At 47.2% G+C, this 13,784-nt stretch overlaps 1 protein-coding gene and 1 non-coding gene across 4 annotated transcripts in view; both read left to right on the forward strand.

Annotated features, from left to right (window-relative positions):
* The window catches only part of LOC121598740 (matrix metalloproteinase-2), a 264,445-nt gene that overhangs the window by 237,613 nt on the left and 13,048 nt on the right, over nucleotides 1–13,784 (forward strand). The window lies entirely within an intron of this gene.
* Nucleotides 11,291–11,372, forward strand: Trnas-cga. Its single transcript has one exon. It is a non-coding gene; the product is annotated as a tRNA-Ser (tRNA).

A 13,784-nucleotide genomic window follows, 5' to 3' on the forward strand; every position in this document is an offset into this window, starting at 1 on the left:
CAGTCGCGGTTGAATTACGGACAAGTTTTTAAATTACACTTTTTAAGCAGCTCTCACTGCTCTTGTTTCTTCCCCCCCCCCTTTCCCGTATGTTCAAGGAAATTCACTCCCGTCTCGCCTACAATTTCTTACGCTACACAGTGACGGACTCGTCGGCTGGCATATGGCAACAAGTCGTCCCCCGTTTACAGTACGCGGGGGTACAAAGTGTATGTTGAAAGAGGTTATTAAAACTCGCCCCCAAAAGAAAGGTAAACACTTTCCCCGGGCGCAGTTAATATTGCAGTAGCCACGTGGATCCGGTGCGTGGGCCGCGGGGTTGTGTTAGCACTGAAGTTGAAGTTTCAGTTTCACTCCGTGCGCGACTTTGTTATAGTTTCTGGTTGCAAAAACGACCACGATGGGCATGGTGAAACAAACACACAATGAGCGGTTTTCTCCCGTCAACTGGTGTGCAAGCTGCTCGAGTGGAGTTTACTGGAGTTGTGAGATGGACGACGGGCAGAGAGCGCGCAAACGAAATAAAACAAAACGCAGCGATTACAAAAGTATCCGGCTGTTGTTTGAGTAGCGTAACATGGTTTGGAGTGAACTGGGAGTGAGTTTTTTTTTGTTTGTGCGACGTATGCGTTACGTGGAACAGGAAAGTTAAGCGTCCAGCTTAAGAAGATTTGCTTGAATTGAGTGAACTTTGCTGTCAAAGTCATTCTGAGCCATGAAATTAAAACCATCTTTGTTTGTGTTCTTCAACATTTAAAGGTAGCAAAGAGTTTGTTCTGTGTCTGCCATGCCAATCCAATCAATCGGCAACCTTGAGACTAATTATTAGTGCTACACGTGCAATAAAGGCCTTACGTATTCAGATTACTTATAATAACACACGCAAAAGTCTACAGTACTGTGTGGATGATCTTTGATTGCATTTGATGATCATGTTCAGCCCAAGGTCCATAAGGGAGTCCAAAAATACTTAGCAACTCATGCAAAGTCCTTAGCAACCATAACTCCCTATATCGCAATCTCCAACGGAAATCTCCATCCATTATGGCTATCAAAATCAGAGCTAAGAACCCATCTGTAGTCTATCTAGCCACCTTGGTTCAGCCCTAAATGGACTGACTTAAGACTTTTTTATTGTTGTTAAACTACATAACCAAATCCAGATGGGAATCGAACATACCTAGCCTTGTTAAAATCCGTAATCTAATCACTTAACCACCGGGACACACTTAACCATGTGCATTTTATAGTCTTTGGATTTAGATGGTACAAACAGTACGTGCATTTACCAGGACTTATTTAAGATTTGTACCAAATACAAACCATCACAATCTAAACGACCAAACTCAATTGGTTGCTTTTGATATACGAGTTACATCATACCGAGGACAATTGAATTTACTACACCTTCTTTGCCTTCGCTTCTTCGCTCACTTCTGCTCCAATACCGTCCCCAACCGACCGAGCAAATGAAAATGGAACAAATTGTGGTGTATTTTCTACGTCCCTTCCACACAAACGCACGCTTACATCGTCAATCTTCCACAATGTAAACGCGTCACAATCGTTGATCTACTTCCTAACTGACTACACCACCGTGTCTTTTCCCATGGCACACCCACATCTTGAAAACATCTCCAAAGCAAGAAAAAGAAATTGCTTCCTAGCATGAATGAAACAAAAAAAAAAGCAGGCGCCATGTAGTGGTTACGATAAGCGAACCAAGCCAAGCGGAGCAGCAGAAGCAAATCGTTTTGGGGAAGCCCGAGTGAACGGCAGATGGAACGCACACACACACACACACGTACAGAAACCTAAAAAGCATTCTTAGAACGCAGAACCATTGTCACTCAAGAACAACCACTTAACAATTGTCTTATCAGCGTTTTCTGCGGACTTGAAATCTTTGCCTTTGCCCTCGCCGCCGCGAAAGTTGCGGCGCATCTCATCATCTGGACCACTTCTTTTGTGCACGGGTGAGTGTGTGTGTGTGTTTGTGTGAGTAATCTTGCTATTCAAACTCATCCCACTGGCCTTAAAACCGCACACACACACATCACTCTCCCGATCCAGATCTTGATATGTCTTGAAAAACCGCTGCAGGAGCACCCTTGACGGTTGGAACGCTTTTGAACCAATAGCAAAGACCCATAACCAGGAACACCGGAAACTGAGAGCCGACGGAAGTTGGGAGCTGAATGTCACGCAAGAAGCAGCATAAAGTGTATGTCTATCTGTGTGTGTGTGTGTGTGTAAGAAGGAAGACAAAGGGGTTGGCCTTGTTCATTGTCTTACGATTTGCTTACACAACCTCGATCGAAGTTCCTGACTTAGACGACTGCACTACTACAGGAAGTGTACCCTGTTTACCCTGCGATCTTCATCGCTGTCCGTACGTCCTCTCGAAAGCCCCAACACCCCATTACCATTCCTTAAATAGCTTCTGCTCGATAATGTCGATCGATGGAAAACCATTTCTCGGTGCGGTTATAGTGCCCCTGCCGCCTCTCAGCAAATTATGCCCCGGCATCTCCAGGCACGCATGCTGCAGCACCGTAGCCGGATAGTGATTACACCACTCAAGCGCACACTAATCCCAGTCCCCCAACTCGGTACGTGTGCAGCTGCGTGTGCGTCTGCCAATTTCCGATTATGCAACGGCATAGAGGCAGCATCCAGCCTTGCCACCCAGCAGACCGTTTGGGCTCAGGCATTCACTGTCACCTCTGTGCGAGAGAAGCAACCGATTTGCCATCGGTTTTACAGGACGTGCAACACACACAGGCACGGTGCTGTTCGTACCTGGACGAACGTCAGACGGCGAAGCATCGTCCAAGAATGATGAAGAAATTGCTCACGTCGTGCCCATCGGTAAGCTCCAGCCCATTCCTGTAAATGAGCAACAACTCCGTTGGAGGGCATGCGCCTACCTTCATACGCGGGGAGCATAGTGTTGATGTGCGAATATGTAAGCAACACGTTTCACACTACCCAGGACTGTGCCTCAACGCCGTGCCGGTCCTGCCAGCTGTCAAATGCGTGTACTATTTACACAAGGTGTGTGTGTGCCGTACGATAAAACACTTACCTAATGCACACATCATCGCGCCAGCAACACTTCTTCAGCGTCGTGGCAGGTTGAACGCAGGGCAGCCGGTTTTAAACATTGCATTGAAGTTGAAAATCGTTCAATGGAATTCACAGACCGGTTGGGGTGCGTACGTCTTTCTGATGGTGGTTCCTCACATCCATGCACCGATGGTGTTGTGAAAGGATTTTAGGATACATGTTTGAAACAACATTACAGCCTCATTTTACCTCGTTGGGTAACGCTGAATAACAAGGATTTGGATTAAAGCGAAGGCTTAGCCGACCTTTTCTAAGAGTCTTCTTAGCGTGATATCTGCTGTCGCTTGTGGTTTGTAGAAAACTTCAAAGAATTCTTTCGTTTGAATGTCTGCAATCTTAAGGATCCAATGTAGTGATGGGTAAAGTTGGCAAAATTCTGAAGTCGACTCCGAACATATCGGAACCAACTCTGGAAGGTAGGTCCGACCAGCATTATCTGGCGCCTTCCAGAATTTCCAGGAACCATCCGAAGTCGTCCGGAGTCGTCCAAAATTGGAGTTGACCGGAGTAGGAGTCGACCGGAGTTGGCAGGAGTCGGCCGGAATCAGAAACAAACTAGAGTCATAGTCGCCAGGAATCAGTCAGTATCAGGCCAGCATTCCATTTCATTACCGGAGTCGCATCGCGTAATCATATGTACGCTCCAGCGAGCACATCACTAATCCAACCATTTTCCAACCCTCAAGGCCGGCCAGTGTGTGATCAATACACGGCCGCGAATTAAACGTTGTAAATTACACGCACGAAGCTGTAATTTCTAGCGATTTCTAAATTATGAACATAAATCCCATATAAATGCTACAATTACACCTTCCCAACGGTTGATGGTGTGATCGTATCACACAAATCGCGCCATAAATTAAATCTACCAAACTACACCTTATAAGGCGCCTAGTCTACGGCTCAATTTTCCCAGACCGCAACCATAAAAAGGCACCGGAGCACACACGGAGGAGGTACACACGTACGGCACCGTCACTAGAAATTGCCGCTACGCCCTAGCACACAAACACACTCACACACACACGGTTTCCCCCAAAGTGTTTGGAGAAATTTCGCTAAATGAAACCCGATTGCAAATTGAAAGCAATAAATATTGCCTTCCAGGCTAACACACAAGGTGGGTCTTCCGATTGCCGATCGAAACAAAGTCGAATAACGCCATTCGAGGGTGGAAAATACCAAGGAAAGGAGATGCTGATTGAATGTACCGCTCGAAACAGAGAGCGGGAAGCGGGAAGCACTTTTAGTGATGCTTCCCACCATCGGTTCGGTGGTTGATATTGAAAACAGCCACAGACTTCTCACACCTTTCCAACAGACGAAAGCATAAGACGGTAAACGCGGAAAGCTTGTTCCCACAATGATTTTCCATATTTTTCTCCACCAGATGCACCAGTGTAGTGACGGTGACGGTGTCGGCAGATCTTTCCCAAAGCTTTGTCACTCTTGTTGCCCGATGGTTGCATCACTCTCGGAAGCCTTTGTGTGCCTCCGAAGCTGACGGGGGAAAAGATGACATCTTTCCAAATGAACGGAACGTGACAAATAGAAGATGGTGATGGTGGTTGCAAAACAAAAAAGAACAAGCTGCCATACCATGCGCACACCATATTCCCCACCATCTGATGTCTTGCATCTTGAGCGCACACAAGCGAGGAACACAAAAACCGTGACGTAGAACGTCTTGTGACGAACTTCTTGAACCTTAAGCTGCTACTGGCGACCCAACTCGCCACTCATTTCATTACACTCTTCGCAAAAGTCAAAGTCAATAAATCAATGTCGAAAACGTGCGTCCAAGCACCGACCGATGGATGACCGTCGTATGGGCAATGCCGTGATGCACTCGACACTTCGAAGCATCGACAGCTTGAGATGGATCGATCGTGCGATGGTAGATGGATGATGATGATGATGATGCGTCTGTCACAGATGAAGTCCAGCAGAAACTAATAAATCCGTATCACACAGGATTTCCAGACTGCTTGCACCGGGACGGGCGTAACTGCAACTTCGAACCTTTTGCAGCCAAAGGGTGGACCACGACCACGACGGGGACACACCAGTAGTAAAATATTCCCAATAGCGAAATGGAATATTCCACTTTTGTCAACTTTGATCGATATCTAGAGCCGTCCCCCCTTCTTTAAGTGCCTTCCCCGTTTCGTGCAGTGATTTTTATGGCGTAACTTATAGATTTCAGCGCATTTTTGTGCTTCGGTCGGGAGGGTTCGTGTAACCGGTGGGTGCTGAAGTAACCACGGAACCCCGGAACCATAAAATTCCCCAAAATACATGTCTTTCACCCGTTCACTTCCGTGACCATGTTCTGCTCGATCGTACGCCGGGTTGGAGCTTCAACTTCGTTGAGTTAGAGTTGATTTCTTGCTGGGAAGAATTTTATTGTACGCTCTTTCGCTAAGAACTTACTTTTATGTGCACTACTGTGCACCGTGAGAGAAGCATAAGTACTGTCTGTCTGCAGTGAAACAAAAAAAACATCATATCCTTCTAGAAAAGATCTATAAGACTTGCCAGCAAAAAACGCAAAATCAAAATGAACGAGAACAAAAAAACGGGAGAGGAAAATCCTAATATTCGATCCGGCCATAAATCTTGGCCACAACAAATGGACCGCTACTGATCTTCTAATACTGATTTGGTTTTTTTTCTTCTTCATTTGCTTTCTTTGCAGGTAAGGACACACACACACACCCACAGTCTCCCCTTTTTTCAGACGAACCACCAGAATGGTAAGAAATACTTCAGAGTGAGTCTCAGAACGTCTCTAAACGCTTGCTTGCTTGTTGTTTTAAAGAGAGCTTCCGGGGATGAATACCGATTAACAAAAACACACAAAAAATACTCTTTACGCTACCACCACTGGTCAAATGCTCGTCAGCACATCTTTTCCAGCTCCCTCGCCTCCTTCTCCTCCTCCCGGTTGCCTCATTTACGGTCGCCACGCTGCTTAAGCACGCTCCGCTCCGTGTGTTTGCGTGCCCGTTTCTTTCTGTGCCCGTCCGATTAACTCAACTGCCATTTAAATCATCCGGAAAAGGAAAGCAACAAAAACCGGGCCCCAAATGACTGTCACTGGAGCTCCAGTGCTGGTGTCCCACGGCACCACGGACCACCATTGAACGCCCAATTAATTCTGGTTTATGAGCTTTCGAGTCGTTTCGAGCGCCGGAATCGAAGCGAAAAACCTTCAACCTCTCAGACAGGCAAGGATGACTCGCTGTGCGCGTACTACACGGTTGGCCGCGTGTTTCGCAACGCGCTTCCGCTTGGTGTTCGCATTACCCATTTGCGCAAGGGTGGTTGGGCAAAACAGGAAGTTAAGCAGACGACGGCACGAGACGAAAACAACTTCAAATGTCTCTGCAAACATGCGGCATGCAGCAACTCAGTTGAGTGGCGGGCGTGCCGTGGAACGATTTTCCGAATCTTGTCCAGAGGTGTGGGCAGGTCCTTACAGTGCCCATCCAAGTTCCCGCTCATTGGTTGCGCTTCCGGTCCCGCCGCTGATGATGATGATGATGGCTGCTGCCGTTTGGGTCACATTGTTCCGGTGTGTTTGTCTTAAGGATTTCCGCGTCGCCCTGTAGCCCTCTACCCGGGAGGGCAATTTTTCTTTCCTCTACGGGTGCGGGTTTTTCCTTCCGTTTTCATCATCATTATCAATTCTCTTTTTGGTGCGTATTGCAACAAACAGCAATCAATAGCACGAACTTTTCATCGAATTTGAAGGTTTCTTGGTTTTGCATTCTGATCAAACGCAATATAACATTTCCATCGCTAACCGTGAACACAGCGAAAAGCAAAACCTCCCGTTTTGGAAATGAGAAAATTTTAATATGAAATCAAAGTGAGACAAATCGAGCGCAATTTCCATTTCGGGGGGGCTCATCAATCAAGTTGGGTTTTAAATTGAAATCGTTTTTTTTTGTTTTCTCCCCCAATGTTATTTGATATACCGTTTGCCATACTTTATGGACGCTTTATCTGTGTCATGTTGTCGTTTGTTTTTCTGAAATGACGTCATAAAACATGCCGATGTCTTGTAGATCTTGTATAAACTGTTGGTCAATGCACCAACACAAATCTCTAATAATACTCCACTTCGCACTAAATCACTCAATTCAGCTCAGCTTCAATGTGTCAGCAGCGCATAATAAGCTTTAATAATGAAAATCGTGTGCTGGAATTTGTCCAACACTCTCGACTCGACCAAATTAAATTGATTTCCCTTGACCATATCGGACGCGAACGCACCACAACAACAGCAAAAACCCCCCCTGACCACTCCTACACACCACCATCATCACCATCACACAAAACCGGAAGCAGGAAATGCGAACTTTTCAATGATTCCGCTTTAAGTCGTGACGGCTCGCCCGCTTTGGGCATTTATCGCAAAATTCGAATCATATGGCCTCGAAGTGACCCCTTGGGGAAAATGGTCAACAAAGGACAACCACTGCGATCCATTTTTAAGCCACACAGCAGAAGCAAAAGCAATTGGGGGGAAGGGGGGAGGAGAGGGGGCACTCCCGTTTGGTTCATAAATTATGTTCTTATATCTCCCGCAATTCCCTGTCCTGTCGGTGTGTGCCGTTGGTGGCAGGAAGGAAGCGATGCAGCAATATTACTGACCGCAGTATGACTTTTCGGGAGGAGGAGGAGGAGGAGGAGAGAAGCTTCGTGTGTGTGTCTCTCGGAACTGGATGTACTCGGACTTGGACGACGAAATCACTTCCACTGCCGGTCTGGAGGTTAATTTTTATTGTTGCTAAACCGACCGAAAATCATTCATCCCCCAAAAACGTACGCTCAGGCTACGCTCGAGCTCAACCGGTACACAAGTGTATGTACCACATTATCACGAAACGAGCTTTGCTCAACTTCCCTGAACAGAACCAAAACTCCGAGACCCAACTCACTAACCAACCAGCCCCCAAAAAAAAAACCTCCCCCCAGTGACACAGGCGGAAAGTGTAAGGAAATGGAAAACAATTCTGGTCTGCCGGGACCAGGCTGCTGCATGGGAAGGAAGATAGGAATTAGGCTCCGGCAATCGGGCTAAATAATTAATTTAGTCAAACCAGAAGAACTGCAGATCCTCCAGAAGACCGACCCCCCAACCAGTAAACGTCGTCAAATGAGTGTTAGTGATTGTGAGCTTGTGTGTGTGTGTGTGCGTGTGTATGTCTTTCATCAGGTCTGGCAGAGGGCTGTATCACAGGAGGATGATGGTGCCACCTTCCCACCTTCCCAAAGGATCCCTCGTTCATCGGCGGCGGCGACATCAATTTCATACCGGAAGCCCAACAAATGCACTCCGGAAGCCATCGTCGTCGTCGTCGTGTTTGTGATTTGTGGTCTCAACAAGTTTCTCTGTTCGATGTCAACGTTCAACATAGCACAACGTACACGGAAGCTATTTCACCGCCATCTCGCTCTCTCTCTCTCTCTCTCTGGACTCATTCTCTCGATCACTCACTCAACCTGGGTGTGATGCTTTTTTGAATCATCACAACCTCCTTGAGTGAGCGACCGCGGATTGACTAAAACCACACATACGCACGCACGGCACGTGTGCCCCTGAGGCGGCAGAGCAGCGCCAGCATTTCGGATCGGAAACCCATTTACCCAACAACCGGATATCGTAAATTACAGATCAACCTTCGTGCAGTTCGTGTTCGTTCGGTCGTCCCATAAATGAAGCGCCGTAAAATGGATGACGCCGTGTTTCGTTCAAGCGATTTTCCCGAAACTCCCAACTCTCGACGCGAAGCGGGCATCAAATAAACCCACCGAAATGGAAGTGTTCCATAGCCTACACTCATTTTTTGCGCCTCTCGAACGATAGAATTCAATCAAAGACACCACCTCCCGAAAGATCCGGCGCCATCCCATGGGCAGTCGTCCGGGAGACTGGTGCAAGATTTAAATTAACGCAAAATGTGGCTCGTAAATTAATTAATTATGGTATTAATTACCCGTTTAAGTGTCGCTACGAGAGGCGCCGTCGTACGCGAAACGTGTTCCACGATACTTCTGGCCAATGGTTTGTGTTCGGACGACCCAGGATGAGCCCCGGATTATGTTTTCCCAGTCTCCTGCCACCTCGAAGAAACGTGCTTTAGGGCAGCATCGGGCAGACGGAGCATCCCCAAACTGGGTGGATTTTATTTCGGGCCCATAAAAACTAAACATTTCCGTCGTGGGCTTGCCGTGGAGGAGCGTGGCGGCGAACCTTACCAACTGTGGACACATTTTGCCCCGATGATGATGGTTTGTAAATTTTAATCTTCATAAAGTGCGCACTCTACGCAGCATTGGCGATGGTTGGAGAGCGGGCAGGGTTTGAAGGTACTCTTGGCCGTCTCTTGGCACGCACGCGATGAAATGGGCCTCGGAAATTCATTTACACTGCTCTGGACGGATGAGTTGCTGTGCCTGGTGGAGTTAATTGTGTTGTGTTGCCGTGATTAAGTGCGAATTACTTAGTGCGAAAAACCGGGCGGAACAACCACCACCGTGCAGCTTACATGACGCGCTCGCTGATGATGCCCGACGACGATGACGATGATGAGATGATGTCGCTGCTTCCCAGTGTTCCCGGGGACACTCTAACGCTAAACTAAATTCCCAATTTACGGCTCAATTTATGGCAGAATTATACCGACACGGCGGGCAAGGCCTGTCAACTCGTTCAGGACAGAGAGGACGTTATTTTCTAATTATGCTTTAATTTAACGAAACAGATTGCATGAGTCAGAGCTTCATTAATGAAGCACGTTAGGCAACAGAACCAACAAATCACCCCCTCTTTTTTTACACTTGCACGTACAGCAATCTCTAGTTAGCAAATGGTGTAAGTGTGTGATGTGTTCATCATCCTTATTTCGCTTGCTCGTGATGTGATGTGATCGATCACCTTTCCGTTCGCGTTAGTTCATAAAAGTTGGTCCCCGTCCCTACACCTCTTCAATGAAGCTTCATGACGCACCACGGAGTTGATGTATGTTTCGTACAAAACACGCTCAACCGTGACCAGTGCATTAGTTTCGTCAATCGTTTTTTCGCTCTCTCTCTCTCTCTCCCTCCGTACCAGGACAAATTACCCTTTTGCTAAGCGAAGGAACAGCGCACAGCACAGCGAAGACGCTCTTGCCACGTCCATTACCATCGCTCCTCGTCCCCAATACCCGGCTGGAAGGATGATGTCGGATCGATTTGTGCTATTTCTTTGCCACCTCTCTCGTCGTCCCCCTTTCGCTCACGAGTTTATCGTTCACGCGACAGCTGAACGCGCACCCTTTTACACACTGCGGCCCTCCTCTCGCCCGAAAAATGCGATGCCAGTAGCTCGTTTATACAAAGGTCCTCCACATGTGGGACGACCCCGGATGTGGAGGAAGAGTCGCGCCATGGTGTGCGCGCCGCAGTTTATTCAAATTTGATAACATATTTACCGCTCCCGCTCGAACCGTTCGCGTGAAAGGGTGGCTCGTTAGGACGCGTGTTTTGATGGGGAGACCTTGACACGTGGGCGGAGCGGAGGGTCTCTCCAAACCGTGGTAGCTGCATTAACCGCGGCTGAAAGGATGAGGAACGTTTATGGCGTCGTCGCACACACATGAAAAAAAGGCGAAGCTGCCACCACCAGGGGAAAGTAACCCCACATATACTGGTATGATATAAATCGCTAGAGGGGTGTTGATTTTTCTCACAGAAGTTAGCTCCCGCATGGGTGATTGTGAAAATTCGAAAATGTAAAAAAAAGACAAACAAGAGTCGTAAAATGCACAAATTTGTCAAGCATTACACCTAAACGATTGGAACCGCTAACCCCGCGCGACGGGCAGAATGTGTTTTTCTCCGTTCGTGCCGGGGAAACGCGTATTTCTTCTAACACACACCACACCCTAATCATCTACACTTACGGGAATAGTGTCTTAAAATAGAAATAAAACGTACTAATCTGCACGAAACGATCGAACGGTCACGGTTCGTGGGTGACGGTATTTTACACAACGAAACAACGAAACAAAAAGTGCAGACAACGTAATCATCTAAAAACAGCAAGATTATCTGATAATGAGCGATTTTGAGCCTCGTTGATTGATGGCGCCCCTTCCGCAGCGCAGCAGTCGTGGCCGAGTGGTTAAGGCGTCTGACTCGAAATCAGATTCCCTCTGGGAGCGTAGGTTCGAATCCTACCGGCTGCGGAGAGTGAAATGTTCTTTTTTTAAATGAAGACTACACTAGACTAAACTACAATTCTCTAGCTTAGTGGAAGATGAGGAAGAAGAAGACAAAAAAACATTGCTTTATCGATTGTAATCATGGTGTGATGTTGTCGAAAATCTTATAACGATAACGCTAACGAGATAACGTAACGATTCGATTTGAATGTAATGTTTATACTCAATTTCAGTGTTTTTGAACGTCTAATGGCAAAAAGACACAGATGGTCCTGTATTTTTATCAAAGCATACTCTATTTGAGCTCGCCTCAATTGAAACACAACATTCCATTTGTAAAGCAACACACTCGCAACATGAACCTTTAAAGCCGCCTTATTACACACGCTCGACAGAAGATGAGGAAAGTGCATGAAGCATACACTTGCTCGGCAAAAGATGATGCAAGTATAATTGAACGTTCCACATGTGTTATAGCACTCTTGTGAACCGACTCTTGAACCCACTCTCTTAACCATAACCCCTTTCGATCGGCAGTTCGACACCGGAAATATTGTTTATCGAAGACAGGCAAGATAAACACCCGTCTCAGGACTTCTTGCCGATGTTCTAAAGCGCAGCCCAAAGCAGCACCACAAACCATCAAAGAGCAGAAAACGATGGTGCTATTTTCTATCGCAAGGCATATGAAGAATTTAGCATCCATTCGATGCTGTTCGATTCGTCGGCTACTGCTACAATTGCGCCACTGAAGTAAGGTTATTACTACTCCAAAGCAGTGTAGTGAGGGAAGCACCGTGTCAATACACTGGGTGCTTTTGATCTGAGGCGCAGTATTGGCAGCAACACATCACCTACACCGGCAAAGCTTCTCCCTTTGCTAGAGATGGAATCTTCCGTTCGAGCGAAAAACTGGCCCTCTCTCTCTCTCTGTCCCACACACAGCACAGCATACTAGTCGCACAAGAACGCTCATAAAGAACATGGACGGGTAAAGTATGGTGTACACGGGATGGGCGGCTGTGAAACATATCGCTACACAAGCACTGTACAGGCACAAATCGGCACAGGCACATTCCCGCACACAGGAATCGCCTCACTGCCGCTTCTGTACTCAAGTATTCAACACCCACCCAGCCAAGAAGGGCGCGCGCGCTGGCAGCCCAGACAGAGGACGATAAAAGGCAAAGTGTACAAGCAAATTATCTTACAAGCTTGCAAACAACCTTCACCCAGGCCCAGGCCCGAAAGGGCTTTGAGCGCGGGAGGGGGGCTAGCTTTCTTTCCGCCTTTTCAAAGTGCGGTAGTGCTAAATCCGGACACCCGGTCGGTACTCGACGGTCGTGTTCCAGCAGCTTCTTACCACCGATTCAGACGGGCGCGCTTCCGTAAATGTTTTTTGCGGATTTGATTATGCCGAGACACTCACTTCTTTCACGCTGCTTTTCACCTTCACGAGAGGCACACAGTGGGAGGGTTGTGTATGTATATTGCATGAAATTGGTAAAAAGAAACTCAAAAAAAAACGAATGAAAGATGCCGACAAACGCCCAGAAGCTACGGCGACAGCATAAAAAACCAAGGCAAGCCCCAGAAAATCGATAAATTCGACAGCACATAGTGTAAGACATTTTACGGCTCAATTCAAATTTGATTGCACGTGAGGGAACGAGGGGAGATGAGTGGCAGTGGAAGATGGAGACGGAGGAAAAACAGTACCAATGCACTTCTGATGTCCCAAAAGAGATCTGATCTGACTCTTTTTTTTTAGTTCTTGCTCTTGTTCTCCTTAAACAATGTCCTCTCCAAACCAAAGTCCGTACCAACACACTCTACCAGACGAGGTACTCCGCTCCCTCTCTCTTTCCTTCTCTCCATCTTACTCCTTCCCTCTCTGTCCCTTTTGGTGCCACTTACTCAATCTCGCATAAAACATTCAATTTCCAATTTTCGCTAAAACTTTGCGCATCACCGAGCGCAACAGAACCCCAGCCAGTGCCGAAGAAGTTGTTAGAACAGGGAGCGCGTACGTCACATGGAGTGGGAAAAGCGGAGCGGGTTCGAAACCACAAACGGTAATGCAAACGAAAAAGGGATTTTAAGGTGGCTTTAGGTAAAGTGGGTGGGTGACTACCTCCACACACTCCTCCGGGAGGCTGTTGGAGACACAGCACAACTACACCTACCGGTTTACCTGGTGTGGCCTTACCCGCAACAACACAACAAAACGCACATACCACCAATCCCCTACTGCTATCCTACCAGGACCCAATCTAGGGTGGATTTGCCCGAAAAGTTCACTTCCTTCAAGGGCTGTGCTGTGCTTGTGGGTGGTTTGGGATTAAATAAAATCAAACAAGCAACGGTGCAAACTCCAGCTGTGTTACGTACAATAGAAAGGATATGTTCGATAAGCTACACACCACACAGAGAGAG

Source organism: Anopheles merus, chromosome 3L (genome assembly GCF_017562075.2).
Source record: "Anopheles merus strain MAF chromosome 3L, AmerM5.1, whole genome shotgun sequence".
Lineage (NCBI taxonomy): Eukaryota > Metazoa > Arthropoda > Insecta > Diptera > Culicidae > Anopheles > Anopheles merus.